Source organism: Microtus oregoni, unplaced genomic scaffold (genome assembly GCF_018167655.1).
Source record: "Microtus oregoni isolate MIOR12 unplaced genomic scaffold, Mior012 000031F_ref0000149, whole genome shotgun sequence".
In the NCBI taxonomy this organism is placed as follows: Eukaryota; Metazoa; Chordata; class Mammalia; order Rodentia; family Cricetidae; genus Microtus; species Microtus oregoni.
Genome location: NW_024543090.1, coordinates 13,651,737 through 13,667,974, shown reverse-complemented (window position 1 = coordinate 13,667,974; position 16,238 = coordinate 13,651,737). Strand labels below are relative to the sequence as shown.

Sequence of the window (16,238 nt, the reverse complement as noted above, 5' to 3'; positions counted from 1 at the left end):
CCGATAGAACATCCCCATTGTCTCAGTGTGTGGGTGCGCCCCTGGCGGACCTGAATTCCTTGCTCATGCTCTTATCTTGTAATGTCTTGTTTTTTCTCCATTGATAGTGAACAATAGCTTGGCTGGGTATAGTAGTTTGGGTTTGCATCCATGGTCTCTTAGTTTCTGCAGTACCTCTATCCAGGACTTTCTGGCTTTCATGGTTTCCATAGAGAAGTAAGGTGTGAGTCTGATCGGTTTACCTTTATATGTTACTTGCCCTTTTTCCTTTGCAGCTATTAATATTCTTTCTTTAACCTGTATATTTTGTGTTTTGATTATTATATGGTGAGGGGATGTTTTTCTTTGATCCAGTCTGTTTGATATTCTGTATGCTTCTTGAATGTTCAAAGGAACATCTTTCTTTATGTTGGGAAAGTTTTCTTCCATAATTTTGTTCAAAATATTTTCTGGGCCTTTGAGCTGTGACTCTTCTCCTTCTTCTATTCCTATTATTCTTAGGTTTGGTCTTTTTATTGTGTCCCATAATTCCTGAATGTTTTGTGATGAGAATTGCTGGCTTTGCAGTTTTCTTTGATCAGAGCATTTATTTTCTCTATGGTGTCCTCAGAATCTGAGATTCTTTCTTCTATCTCTTGTATTCTCATTGATTATGCTTGTTTCTGTAGACTCTGCTCATTGACCTAGATTTTCCATATCCAGCTCGTCCTCAGTTTTTTGTTTTCTTCCTTGCTTCCATTTCAGTTTTCAATTCTTGAACTGTTTTCATTACCTGTTTGATCGTTTTTTCTTGGTTTCCCAGGGTATCATGTACGTATTTACTCATTTCTTCAAACTTTTTGTTATACTTCTCATCCATTTCTATAAGGGCGTTTTTTACATGTTGTGTAGGGACTCTATTGCTTTCATAAATTCAATTTTTTCCACTTCTTCTGTGTTAGGGTGTTCAAGTCCTTCTGTTGTAAGATCATTGGATTCTGGTGTTTTCATGTTGTTTTTCAGATTGTTGGGTGAATTCTTGCCTTGGTGCCTGCCCATCTCTTCCTATAGATGCTATCTAATGGATCTTTTAAAACCGGATCAGGTATCCCTGCTGGCCAGGGGCTCCACTTACAAAATGCCCTCGCTCCGTTTCCTGGCTCCTGCCGCTGGCCAAGATCCCTCTCACCACTCAGAGGGGTCTTCAGGAACAGGACCAGGCTCCCCGTTCACCAGGGACCTCGACAATAGAAAGGCCTACCTCTTTGATTTAATTGTAGTGGGGCGATCTGCTCTCGGTATGCCGTTTGCCTCTCTGCGCTGCGCTGGTCCCCGCCGCTTGCGTGTCCGCCGTGCGTCCGCACCACTGGGAGACTACACATACTAGTAGTAGGAGACTTCAACATACCTCTCTCTCCAAGGTACAGGTCAATCAGACAGCAACCTAATAGAGAATTAAGAGAATTATTGGAGGTTATGAAGCAAATGGACTTAACAGACATCTATAGAACATTCCACTCAAATAGGAAAGAATATACCTTCTTCTGGGCAGCTCATGGAACCTTCTGGAAAATTGACCACATACTCAGAAACAAATGAAACCTCCACAGATACAAAAAATATCAGTGTCCACCTGTGTCTTATCAGATCACCACGGATTAAAGTTAGAAGGCAACAACAATGCTACCCCCAGAAAGCTGAGAAACTCATGAAAACTGAACAGTCAACTACTGAACCACACCTGGGTCAAGGAAGAAATTAAGAAAGAAATTAAAGTTTTCCTTGAATTTAATGAAAATAAAGAGACAACATACTCAAACCTATGGGACACGATGAAAGTAGTGCTAAGAGGAAAGTTCATAGCACTAAGTGCCCACTTAAAGAAAACGAAGAAAGCATAAATTGGGGACTTAATAGCACAACTGAAAGCTCTAGAAAAAAAAAGAAGCAGACATGCCAAGGAGTAAAAGACTGGGAATAATCAAACTGAGGGCAGAAATCAACAAAATAGAAACCCAGAAAACAGTCCAAAGAATCAATGAAATAAAAAGTTGGTTCTTGGAGAAAATCAACAAGATCGAGACCCCTATCCAAACTAATTAAACGACAGAGAGAAAACACGCAAATAAATAAGATCAGAAATGAGGAAGGCGGCCGGAACACCGGGCTGCGGAAGGCGGCCGGAACACCGGGTGGCGGAAGGCGGCCGAACACCGGGCGGCGGAAGGCGGCCGGAACACGGGGCGGCAGAAGGAGGCCTGAGGACGCCCAGCGCAGCCAACAGGGACCAACTGGGACAGGCTGGAACTGGCTGGGACCGGAGTGGCAGCAGAGGACACAGGCTGCTGGCAGCGGAACCATCCCAGCAGCAGAAGCAGGCTGCAGGGACCGCGCGCAACACCGAGAATGGATCGCCCCACTACAATTAAACCAAAGAGGTAGGCCTTCGGTTGGGGAGGTCCATGGCAAAGGAGGAGCCGGGTCCTATTCCTGAAAACCCTTCTGAGGGGTGAGAGGAATCTTGGCCCCCCGGCAGGAACCAGGAAACAGAGCAAGTGCATTTTGTAAGAGGAGCCCCTGGCCAGCAGGGAAACCTGAACCAGCTTTAACAGACTCCTTAGATAGCATCGATAGGAGGAGATGGGCAGGCGCCAAGGAAAGAATTCACCCAATAATCTGAAAAACAACATGAAAACACCAGAACCCAATGATCTTACAACAGAAGGTCTCCAACACCCTAACACAGAAGAAGTGGAAAAAATTGACTTTTTGAAAGCAGTAGAGTCCCTTAAACAACATGTGAAAAATGCCCTTATAGAAATGGATGAGAAGTATAACCAGAAATTTGAAGAAATGAGTAAATACGTACATGATACCCTGGGAAACCAAGAAAGAACGATCAAACAGGTAATGGAAACATTTCAAGAATTGAAAACTGAAATGGAAGCAAGGAAGAAAACAAAAAACTGAGGACCAGCTGGATATGGAAAATCTAGGTCAACGAGCAGAGCCTACAGAAACAAGCATAATCAATAGAATACAAGAAATAGAAGAAAAAAAAAGAAATAGAAGAAAGAATCTCAGATTCTGAGGACACCATAGAGAAAATAAATGCTCTGATCAAAGAAAACTGCAAAGCCAGCAATTCTCATCACAAAACATTCAGGAATTATGGGACACAATAAAAAGACCAAACCTAAGAATAATAGGAATAGAAGAAGGAGAAGAGTCACAGCTCAAAGGCCCAGAAAATATTTTGAACAAAATTATGGAAGAAAACTTTCCCAACATAAAGAAAGATATTCCTTTGAATATTCAAGTAGCATACAGAACACAGAACAGACTGGATCAAAGGAAAACATCCCCTCGCCATATTATAATCAAAACACAAAATATACAGGTTAAAGAAAGAATACTAAGAGCGGCAAAGGAAAAAGGCCAAGTAACTTATAAAGGTCAACCGATCAGACTTACACCCAATTTCTCTATGGAAACAATGAAAGCCAGAAGGTCCTGGATAGAAGTACTGCAGAAGCTAAGAGACCATGGATACAAGCCCAGACTACTATACCCAGCCAAGCTTTCGTTCACTGTAAATGGAGAAATCAAGACATTCCAGGATACAAGGGTCATACCTAAATATAATGAAAGCTATTTACAGCAAGCCGTCGGCTAACATGAAATTAAATGGAGAAAAACTCAAAGCCATCCCACTAAAATCAGGAATACGACAAGGATGTCCACTCTCTCCATACCTCTTCAATATAGTGCTTGTAGTTCTAGCGATAGCAATAAGACAACATTAAGGGATCAAGGGGATTCGTATCGGAAAAGAAGAAGTTAAGCTCTCGTTATTTGCAGATGATATGATAGTATACATAAGCGACCCCAAAAACTCTACCAAAGAACTCCTACAGCTGATAAACACCTTTAGTAATGTGGCAGAATACAAGATCAACTCCAAAAAATTAGTGGCCTTCCTATACACTTAGGATAAGGAAACAGAGAGGGAAATTAGAGAAGCATCACATTTCACGATTGCCACAAATAGCATAAAATATCTTGGGGTAACTCTGACCAAGGAAGTGAAAGATCTATTTGACAAGAACTTAAGTCTTTGAAGAAAGAAATTGAAGAGGACAACAGAAAATGGAAGGATCTCCCTTGCTCTTGGATTGGGAGGATCAACATAGTAAAAATGGCAATTCTACCAAAAGCAATCTATAAATTCAATGCAATCCCCATCAAAATTCTTCACAGATCTAGAGAAGACAATAATCAACTTCATATGGAAAAACAAAAAACCCAGGATAGCCAAAACAATCTTATACAATAAAGGAACTTCTGGAGGCATTACCATCCCTGACTTCAAACACTATTACAGAGCTACAGTATGGAAAACAGCTTGGTATTGGCATAAAAACAGAGAAGTCGACCAATGGAATCAAATAGAAGACCCTGACATTAACCCACAAACCTACGAACACCTGATTTTCGATAAAGGAGCTAAAAGTATACAATGGAAAAAAGAGAGAATCTTCAACAAATGGTGCTGGCAAAATTGGATGTCAATCTGTGGAAGAATGAAGATAGATCCTTATCTATCACCATGTATCATGAAACTCAAGTCCAAGTGGATTAAAGACCTCAATATCAGTTCGAACACACTGAACCTGATAGAAGAGAAAGTGGGAAGTACTCTACAACACGTGGGCACAGGACACCACTTCCTAAGTAAAACCCCAGCAGCACAGACATTCAGGGACTCATTGAATAAATGGGACCTCCTGCGACTGAGAAGCTTCTGTAAAGCAAAGGACACTGTCACTAAAACAGAAAGGCAATCCACTGACTGGGAGAAGATTTTCACCAACCACGCAACTGACAAAGGTCTGATCTCCAAAATATATAATGAACTCAAGAAACTAGACTGTGAAAGGCCAATCAACCCAATTATAAAATGAGGCAATGAGCTGAACAGAGAATTCTCAACAGAAGAAGTTCAAATGGCCAAAAGAAACTTAAGATCATGCTCTACCTCCTTAGCAATCAGGGAAATGCAAATGAAAACAACTTTGAGATGTCATCTTACACCTGTCAGAATGGCTAAAATAAAAAACACCAATGATAGCCTTTGCTGGAGAGGCTGTGGAGAAAGGGGTACCCTCATCCATTGCTGGTGGGAATGCAAACTTGTGCAACTACTTTGGAAATCAGTGTTTTGGTTTCTCAGGAAATTCGGGATCAACCTACCCCTGGACCCAGCAATACCACTCTTGGGAATATACCCAAGAGAGGCCCTATCATATAACAAAAGTATATGCTCAACTATGTTCATAGCAGCATTGTTTGTGATAGCCAGAACCTGGAAACAACCTAGATGCCCTTCAGTGGAAGAATGGATGAAGAAAGTTTGGAATGTATACATATTAGAGTACTACTCAGCAGTAAAAAAAAAGGACTTCTTGAATTTTGCATGCAAATGGATGGAAATAGAAAACACTATCATTAGTAAGGTAAGCTAGACCCAAAAAGAGGAACGTGGGATGTACTCACTTGTAGTAATAGGAGTGGTGGCGCGATTGCGTCCCCAACACCCCAGCCGCCTGCTCTGCTAGCTTATGCCCCGAAACAACAACACTCAAACGGTATTCATTTAATCACTGCTTGGCCCATTTCTATCTAGCCTCTTCTAGGCTAATTCTCACATATTAATTTAGCCCATTTCTAATCATCTGTGTAGTGCCCCTAGGTGTGCTTAACGGGAAGATTCTAGCCTATGTCCATCATAGGTCGGAGCTTCATCACGTGTGTCTGCCCAGGAGCCAGGAGCATGGCATCTCTGCTGAGGCGTCTGCTCCCAAGAGGAGAGCTGTTGAGTCTGAGCTCACTTCCTCTTCCTCCCAGCGTTCTGTTCTGTTTACTCCTCCCACCTATCTTCTAACCAATTAGGGCCAAGCAGTTTCTTTTTATTTAACCAATGACCTTCCTCCATCACTCACTCATATTTGGTTTCTAGCCATAAATAAAGGACATTGAACCTATAATTAGTTATCCTAGAGAAGCTAAATAAGAAGGTGAACTCAAAGAAAACATATAGGCATCCTCCTGAATATTAACCTTCATCTGGCGTTGAAAGGAGACAGAGACAGAGACCCACACTGGAGCACCAGACAGAAATCTCAACGTCCAAATGAGGAGCAGAAGGAGAGAGATCACGAGCAAGGAACTCAGGACCGCGAGGGGTGCACCCACACACTGAGACAATGGGGATGTTCTATTGGGAACTCACCAAGGCCAGTTGTCCTGGGTCTGAAAAAGCATGGTTTAAAACCAGACTCGCTGAACGTAGTGGACAATGAGGACTACTGAGAACTCAAGAACAATGGCAATGGGTTTTTGGTCCTACTGCACATACTGGCTTTGTGGGAGCCTAGGCAGTTTGGATGCTCACCTTACTAGCCCTCGATGGAGGTGGGTGGTCCTTGGACTTTCCACAGGGCAGGGACCCTGATTGATCTTTGGGCTAACGAGGGAGGGGGACTTAATTGGGGGAGGGGGAAGGAAATGGGAGGTGGTGCGGGGAAGAGACAGAAATCTTTAATAAATAAATAAAAAATAATAAAAAGTTATAACCTCTATTGACCTAGGAGTGAAAAAGTCTATGACAGGTTATGTGTGGACCAGATCTTTAAGGAGTTTGAAAATGGTAAACATATGTGATATGAAAAATAGAGGAAGGAATACTGGGGTGACAATGTTCTAACAGCATGGGAGGGTAGAGGAAGGAGAAAATGGAGGCAGGTGAAGAGTGAACCAATTCTAAGCATACTTGAAGAAGCTACACGGAAACTCAGTGCTGTTGTGGGATAGTCACCAGAGAAGACTGCTCAGACATGGGTTTGAGGCAATAGAAAATCTTTATTCGCATGGCTAAACCAGGTGTTCAGGATCCCATTGTAGTACAGAGCCTTTCCCAGGGTGATATTTTAAGCACAAAAAAACCATGTTCTGGGTTGACATACTACAGTTAATCAGAACAGTTAGCTAGAACAGATCTATACATGGACTTCACGGATTAGGCCTTTGTTTTAGTTTTTGCAGGTGGTGCTATCTAGGTATTGAGTTTTATAGGCTGAATGGCCTTTCTATCACCGAGTCAGTTGTGCTAAGGTCTCAGGATCTACTAAAGTCTGGGGCCTTGTTATGCTACTTTATAAGTTAATTATAAAATGTAATTAACAAAAGACTTTGAACAAAAATAATTTACATTGGTAAATGTTCATACAAAAGTCACGGGTCATTCAATGAAAATCCCAGTGACAGCTCTAGGGTACAGCTTTCAGACAACTTTATGGATTCTTCAGTCATATTATTTACTGGCTTTCTGCCATCAGTATCAGGATAAATTACACTTCATCTCCCCACAAAGGAAAGGTTTCCACAAATTTGCTTTCCACAACTTCATGAATCTCCAAGACAAATCTGCTCCCCCAATCCTCATCTGGTACAGTATACCACCATGAATACTGACACTTTTTTTCTCTGTTTGTCTTTCAGAATCATTTTCAGAGATAAAAATATATTTTGGGCTATGTTATCAAAGTTTCTATGCCCCAAACATCAATTCTTGAATCTACTTGCTGTGGTCACAAGAAAACCAGGCTTTAGGGAAAAGAGCTCAGGTGTGTGACTAACAAGAAATCTGAATATATTTATGATAATCCAAACACTAGTTTCTCATCACTCCTACACAAGAAATGTGGAGGAGGGGAAGAATTGGAATCCTCTATGGGGTAGATGGTATCAATAGAAATCCCATGACTAAATTGACACTACAGAAAAACTTTTATGGATTTATTCAGTGGGTCAATTCTGAGAGGGAATCAGGAGACAGAAAAGAGAGTGACTAAGGAAAGACATTGAAAGTGAGATGAAAGGACACACATGCAAGTTTAGAAAGAAGTGACAGAAGACTTGGGATGCAGCTCATGAGCAGAGTCTAACACAAACTACATCCTGGGTTCAGTTCATAGTACAGAGTGATATGGGTGCATCACACTATCTAAATGAATGCTTAGCTTGTGCTAAGTACTGGGTTAAATTCCTATTGTGTGTGTGTGTGTACGTTCATGTGTTCATGTATAATCCAAACAAAAAGCCAAACAAAAAGGCCAAAACAAGGAACAAAAATTCTTTTGAAGAGGGAACAGAATTGAGGTATCTTTTACAATTACGATTGATAACTGCTCGGGGCAACCAAGTGGGTGGGAGTTCCTTTGCTTCTATGGCCTGCCTGCACCAAGAGGGTAGGCGCTTTGTTTGCGAGCTGCTCCATCAGCATGGAGGCCTGAGCTCTTGGCGCCAGGAGAGACAGCGTTGGGGTGAGTTTCTGGCCCCGCCCAGCGCCAGCCTGGGAAAGGGAGCTCAGAGGTTCTTTGGCCCCCTATCCTTCTTGGGCTCTCTGCAGGGCCTCTACTCCCTAGATACTGCCTCTTTCTTCCTAGCCCACCCAGCTTCCATCCAGAACCCTCCCCACTTCAGTCCCGCCACCCTCTTTCAGCACAGAACATCACCCAGCCCAGCCTGTCTGGGCACTGGGTCCGAATCCTCGGGGCACCCAAGCAGGTGGGAGTTCCTTTGCTACTATGGCCTGCCTGCACCAAGCAGGGTAGGCGCTTTGTTTGCGAGCTGCCCCATCAGCACGGAGGCCTGATCTCTCGGCGCCAGGAGACCCAGCGTTGGGGCGCCAGGAGAGCCAGCATTGGGGAGAGCCAACATTGGGGAGAGCCAGCGTTGGGGAGGCAAGGAGACCTGATCCAGTAAAAGAAGATCCATAAGGGAGCATTTGGAAGAAGAGATGGGCAAACGCCAAAGCAAGAATTCGCCCAACAAGCTGAAAAGCAACATGAAGCCACCAGAAACCAGCGACCTCACAACGGGAGGACATGAACACCTTAATCAAGAAGAAGTAGATAAGATTGACTTCATGAAAGTGATTGACGCCCTTAAACAGCATGTAAAAAACGCTCTTATAGAAATGGATGAGAAATATAACAGAAAGTTTGAAGAATTGAATAAATCAGTGAATGATACCCTAGAAAACCAAGGAAAAACAATCAAACAGATAATGGAAACACTTCAAGACTTGAAAACTGAAATGGAGGCAAAGAAGAAAACACAAACAGAGGGCCGGCTGGACATGGAAAATCTAAGTAAACAAACAGAGTCTACAGAAACAAGCATAACCAACAGAATGCAAGAGTTAGAAGAAAGAATCTCAGATTATGAAGATACCATAGAGAAAATAAACACACTGATCAAAGAAAACAGCAAGTCCAACAAACTTTCATCACAAAACATTCAGGAAATAGGGGACACAATAAAAAGACCAAACCTAAGAATAATAGGAGTAGAAGAAGGAGAAGAAGTGCAGCTCAATGGTCCAGAAAATATATTTAATAAAATTATAGAAGAAAACTTTCCCAACCTAAAGAAAGATATACCTATGAAGGTTCAAGAAGCATACAGAACACCGAATAGGCTGGATCAAAAAAAACATCCCATCGCCATATAATTATCAAAACACAAAGCATACAGAATAAGGAAAGAATATTAAGAGCTGCAGAGGAAAAAGGGCAAATTACTTATAAAGGTAAACCTATCAGACTTACACCTGACTTCTCCATGGAAACCATGAAAGCCAGAAGGTCCTGGATAGATGTACTGCAGAAACTGAGAGAACATGGATGCAAGCCCAGATTACTATACCCAGCCAAGCTTTCGTTCACTATAAATGGAGAAAATAAAATTTTCCAGGATAAAAACAAATTCAAACAATACACAGCCACAAATCCAGCTTTACAGAAAGTAATAGAAGGAAAATCACTAACCAAGGAGTCCAACAATGACCACAATAACTCAGACATCTAGAGACCCTTCACCAACACAAATCAAAGAAGGAAAACACACAAACTCTACGACTAAAAAAGTGACCGGAGTTAACAACCACTGGTCATTAATATCACTTAATGTCAATGGACTCAACTCACCTATAAAAAGGCACAGGCTAAGAGATTGGATACGAAAACAGGATCCAACATTCTGCTGTTTACAAGAAACACACCTCAACCACAAAGACAGGCACCTACTCAGAGTAAAGGGCTGGGAAAAGGCTTATCAAGCAAATGGACCTAAGAAACAAGCAGTTGTGGCCATACTAATTTCTAACAAAGTAGACTTCAAACTTAAATCAATCAGAAGAGATGGAGAGGGGCATTTTATACTCATAACAGGAACAGATCAGCAGGATGAAGTCTCAATCCTGAACATCTATGCCCCTAATATAAAAGCACCCACGTACATAAAAGAAACATTGCTAAAACTCAAGGCAGCCATCAAACCGCACACACTCATAGTAGGAGACTTCAACACTCCTCTCTCACCAATGGACAGGTCAATCAGACAGAAACCTAACAGAGAAATAAGAGAATTAATGGAGGTAATGAATCAAATGGACTTAACAGACATCAATAGAACATTCCACCCAAATAGGAAAGAATATACCTTCTTCTCTGCAGCTCATGGAACTTTCTCAAAAATCGACCACATAGTCGGTAACAAAGCAAACATCCACAGTTATAAAAAATATTAGTAACCACCTGTGTCTTATCAGATCACCATGGATTAAAGTTAGAATTCAACAACAAAGCTACCCCAAGAAAGCCTACAAATTCATGGAAACTGAACAGTCAACTACTGAAACATACCTGGATTAAGGAAGAAATAAAGAAAGAAATTAAAGTCTTCCTGGAATTCAATGAAAATAAAGAAACAACATACTCAAACTTATGGGACACTATGAAAGCAGTCCTAAGAGGAAAGTTCATAGCACTAAGTGCCCACTTAAAGAAAACAGAGAAAGCTCACATTGGAGACTTAACAGCCCACCTGAAAGATCTAGAAAAAAAAGAAGCAGACTCGCCTAGGAGGAGTAGAAGACTAGAAATAATCAAACTAAGGGGTGAAAAAATCAACAAAATAGAAACACAGAAAACAATACAAAGGATCAACGAAACAAAAAGCTGGTTCCTGAAGAAAATCCACAAGATTGACAAACCCCTATCCAAACTAATCAAACGGCAGAGAGCGAATTTGCAAATTAATAAGATCAGAAATGAAAAGGGGGACATAACCACAGACACAGAGGAAATTCAGAGAATCATTAGAGCTTACTACAAAAGCCTATATGCCACAAAACTGGAAAATGTAAAGGAAATGGACACTTTTTTTAGATAAATACCATATACCAAAGTTAAACCAGGAACAGGTGAACAATCTAAATAGACCTGTTAGTCGCGAAGAATTAGAAGAGGTTATCAAAAACCTCCCTACCAAAAAAAAGCCCAGGACCAGATGGTTTCAATGCGGAATTCTACCAGAACTTCCAAGAAGACCTAATACCTATACTCCTTAATGTATTTCACAATATAGAAACAGAAGAGGCATTGCCAAATTCCTATTATGAAGCTACAGTTACGAAAACAGCACAAAGACTCAACCAAGAAAAAGAATTATAGACCAATCTCACTCATGAACATCGATGCAAAAATCCTCAACAAAACACTGGCAAACAGAATCTAAGAACACATCAGAAAAATTATCCATTATGATCAAGTAGGCTTCATCCCAGAGATGCAGGGCTGGTTCAACATACGCAAATCTATCAATGTAATCCAGCATATAAATAAAATGAAAGAAAAAAACCATATGATCATTTCATTAGATGCTGCAAAAGCTTTTGACAAAATTCAACATCCCTTTATGATAAAAGTATTGGAGAGATAAGGGATACAAGGGTCATACCTAAATATAATAAAAGCTATATACAGCAAGCCGACAGCAAACATCAAATTAAATGGAGAGAAACTCAAAGACATCCCACTAAACTCTGGAACACGACAAGGCTGTCCACTCTCGCCATACCTCTTCAATATAGTGCTTGAAGTTCTAGCAATAGCAATAAGACAACATAAGGGGATCAAGGGGATTCATATTGGAAAGGAAGAAGTTAAACTTTCATTATTTGTAGATGATATGATAGTGTACATAAGCGACCCCCAAAACTCTACCAAAGAACTCCTACAGCTGATTAACACCTTTAGTAATGTGGGAGGATACAAGATCAACTCCAAAAAATCCGTCGCCCTCTTATACACAAAGGATATGGAAGCAGATAGGGAAATTAGAGAAGCTTCACCTTTCACGATCGCCACAAACAGCATAAAATATCTTGTGGTAACTCTAACCAAGGAAGTGAAAGATCTATTTGACAAGAACTTTAAGGCATTGAAGAAAGAAATTGAGGAGTATACCAGAAAATGGAAGGACCTCCCTTGCTCTTGGATTGGGAGGATCAACATAGTAAAAATGGCAATTCTACCAAAGGCAAATTATAGATTCAATGCAATCCCCATCAAGGTCCAATCAAAATTCTTCACAGATCTTGACAGGACAATAATCAAGTTTTTATGGAAAAACAAAAAACCCAGGATAGCCAAAACAATCCTATACAATAAAGGTTTGTCTGGAGGCATTTCCATCCTTGACTTCAAACTCTATTACAGAGCTACAGTGATGAAAACAGTGTGGTACTGGCATAAAAACAGAGAAGTCGACCAATGGAATCGTATAGAAGACCCAGATTTTAACCCACAAATCCTTGATAAAGGAGCCAAAAGTATACAATGGAAGAAAGAAAGCATCTTCAACAAATGGTGCTGGCATAACTGGATGTCAACCTGTAGAAGAATGAAAATAGACCCATATCTATCACCATGCACAAAACTCAAGTCCAAATGGATTAAAGACCTCACTATCAGTCAGAACACATTGAACTTAATAGAAGAGAAAGTGGGAAGTACCCTACAACAGATGGGCACAGGAGATCGCTTCCTATGTGTAACCTCAACAGCACAGACATTAAGGGCAACATTGAATAAATGGGACCTACTAAAACTGAGAAGCTTCTGTAAAGCAAAGGACACTGTCACCAAGACAAAAAGGAAAGGTACTGACTGGGAGAAGATCTTCACCAACCCCGTAACAGACAAAGTTCTGATCTCCAAAATATATAGAGAACTCAGGAAACTAGACTTTAAAATGCTAATTAACCCAATTAAAAAATGGGGCACTGAACTGAACAGAGAATTCTCAGCAGAGGAAGTTAAAATGGCCAAAAGACACTTAAGGTCAACCTCCTTAGCGATCAGGGAAATGCAAATCAAAACAACTTTGAGATATCATCTCACACCTGTCAGATTGGCTAAAATCAAAAACACCAATGATAGCCTTTGCTGGAGAGGCTGTGGAGGAAGGGGTACCCTCATCCATTGCTGGTGGGAATGCAATCTTGTGCAACCACTTTGGAAATCAGTGTTTCGGTTTCTCAGGAAATTCGGGATCAACCTACCCCTGGACCCAGCAATACCACTCCTGGGAATATACCCAAGAGATGCCCTATCATATGACAAGAGCATTTGTTCAACCATGTTCATAGCAGTATTATTTGTAATAGCCAGAACCTGGAAACAACCTAGATGCCCCTCAATGGAGGAATGGATGAAGAAAGTGTGGAATATCTACACATTAGAGTACTACGCTGCGGTAAAAAACAATGACTTCTCGAATTTTGCATGCAAATGGATGGAAATAGAAAACACTATCCTGAGTGAGGTAACCCAGACCCAAAAAGATGAATATGGGATGTACTCACTCATAATTGGTTTCTAGCCATAAATAAGAGTCACGGAGTCTACAATTGGTGATCCTAATGAAGCTAAGTAAGAAGGTGAACCAAAGGAAAAGCATATAGTTGTCCTCTTGGCTATGGGAAGTAGACAAAATTGCCGGGGAGAAAATTGGGTTCTTGGGGGTGGGGTGCGATGGGGGTAAGGGGAGATGGGGAGAGAAAAGGTAGAAGGGGAGGATGGGGGGAACTTGAGGAACAGGAGGATTGGGATAAGGGAAGGTTGGATAGGGGAGCACGGAACCACAATTCTTAGTTAAGGGAGCCACCTTAGGGTTGGCAAGAGACCTGACCCTAGAGTGGCTCCCAGATGCCCAAGCCGAGGTCCCCAGTTAGTTCCTTGGGCAGCTGAGGATAGGGAACCTGTAATGACCCTAGCCTACAGCAATACTGACGAATATCTTGCATATCATCATGGAACCTTCATCTGGTGATGGATGGAGATAGAGACAGAGACCCACACTGGAGCACTGGACTGAGCTCCCAAGGTCCCAATGAGGAGCAGAAGGAGGGAGAACATGAGCAAAGAAGTCGGGTCCACGAGGGGTGCACCCATCCACTCAGACAGTGGAGCTGATCTACTGGGAGCTCACCAAGTCCAGCTGGACTGTGACTGAAAAAGCATGGGTTAAAACTGGACTCTCTGAACATGGTGAACAATGAGGGCTGATGAGAAGTCAAGGACAATGGCACGGGGTTTTGATCCTACTTAATGTGCTGGCTTTGTGGGAGCCTAGCCAGTTTGGATGTTCACCTTCCTAGATATGGACAGAGGGGGGAGGACCTAGGACTTACAGGGCACGGAACCCTGACTGCTCTTTGGACTGGAGAGGGAGGGGGAGAGGAGTGGAAGGAGGGGGAGAAGGGTGGGAGGAGGGGGAGAAGGGTGGAAGGAGGGGGAGGGAAATGGGATGCTGGGTGGAGGTGGAAACTTGTTTTTTTTTCTTCCTTTTCTCAATATAAAAATAAAAAATAAAAAAAGATTGATAACTATGCCAGGTTAGAGAAAATCAGAAGAACCATGGTATTGTGGGAAAGAGACATTCTAATTAGTATACTATACATGGAATTTCCCTTTCAATATGATTGCCTGAGTCTGTGACAGAATCCAGCACTGGAGCCTTTGGAGGGTGTTTCAGTGGGATTTTGAAATAGTTGACACTCTTCTGTGCCAGTTCATCTCTTTTCAAGTTGAAGATGGTCTGTAATTAAAGCTGAGGTTCAGTGAAGTGTTTGTGTAAGAATGAATGACAGATACTGCTTGTAGCTCTCAATATTGTCCTTCTGCTGTTTTTCTCTAGTATCTTGTAAGAAGTACTATAGATCATTTAGAAGTCCATGTGGAGCAGTTCAGTTTCATATCAGTTGTATAACTCAAATGTGATAGTCAGGGGACACCTGGATTGAATCACCTGGCAACATAAGTTTTGTGGTACTCCCCCTGAAGTATTTTTTTATTAATTATAAATATTATATTTAAAATAAAACATATGTTGGATAAAAAGCATAACATATTGCCTACTCATTTTTATATTTTTAGTTACTAAGAGTTTGTCATGGTTTTTCTAATTTCTATACTTTTTATATAGTTATAAACAAGGTTTCTAATAACATTATTTTGGCCAGGCGATGGTGGCGCATGCCTTTAATCCCAGCACACTCGGGAGGCAGAGGCAGGCGGATCTCTATGAGTTCGAGACCAGCCTGGTCTACAGAGCTAGTTCCAGGACAGGCTCCAAAGCCACAGAGAAACCCTGTCTCGAAAAACCAAAAAAAAAAAAAAAAAAAAAAACCAAAAAAAACCAAAAAAACCCATTATTTTGTATTTTATTGATAAATCAGCATTTTCCTTTCTGCATTGTAAAATATTCAAAGCATTCAAGATAATCTTTAAGTAACACAGATTTCTTTGTCAAAAACAATGACTAGAAAAAGAGGAGGTAAAATAGTTTTTATATACCAAAGTGAAATAGAAATTCATATCTTCTAGTCTTAAAAATATGCATTGACTAACATTATTAACATTTCCTCCCTTCCTCTTTAATTGACCATATAGCTTACTTTTCAATTATAACTATAAGTAAAACTGTTACAAATAGTCAAAAATCTACATTCAGTGAACTAATTCAAATGACAAAAGCCTTGACCTCGAATTTACCTAGCTAAAGATCCTTATTTTGAGTATTCCTGATTCTTGTGACACTGAGTAAATCACCAGGTAGAAACCTAGGCTCCTGGTGGATCAGAAGTGCTCTGTGTCTGTGAACCAGTGTCAAAGAGAATTTCCAACATCTGAGATGAAAGCAAAGTGTGAGGGTTCAGCAGTTGCCTTTCTTTCCAGAAGAGGCACAGCACTTGACGTAGACCACAGTTTAGGCTGAATTTACTGCTTTTCAGTACTTTTAGAATCCAAGAATTCTTTAGCAAAAACTGATCAAATATGCATATAATA

General features: G+C 41.0%; 1 pseudogene; it reads left to right on the top strand.

Annotated features, from left to right (window-relative positions):
• LOC121465632 overlaps positions 1–16,238 on the top strand; it is a 553,860-nt pseudogene that overhangs the window by 18,288 nt on the left and 519,334 nt on the right.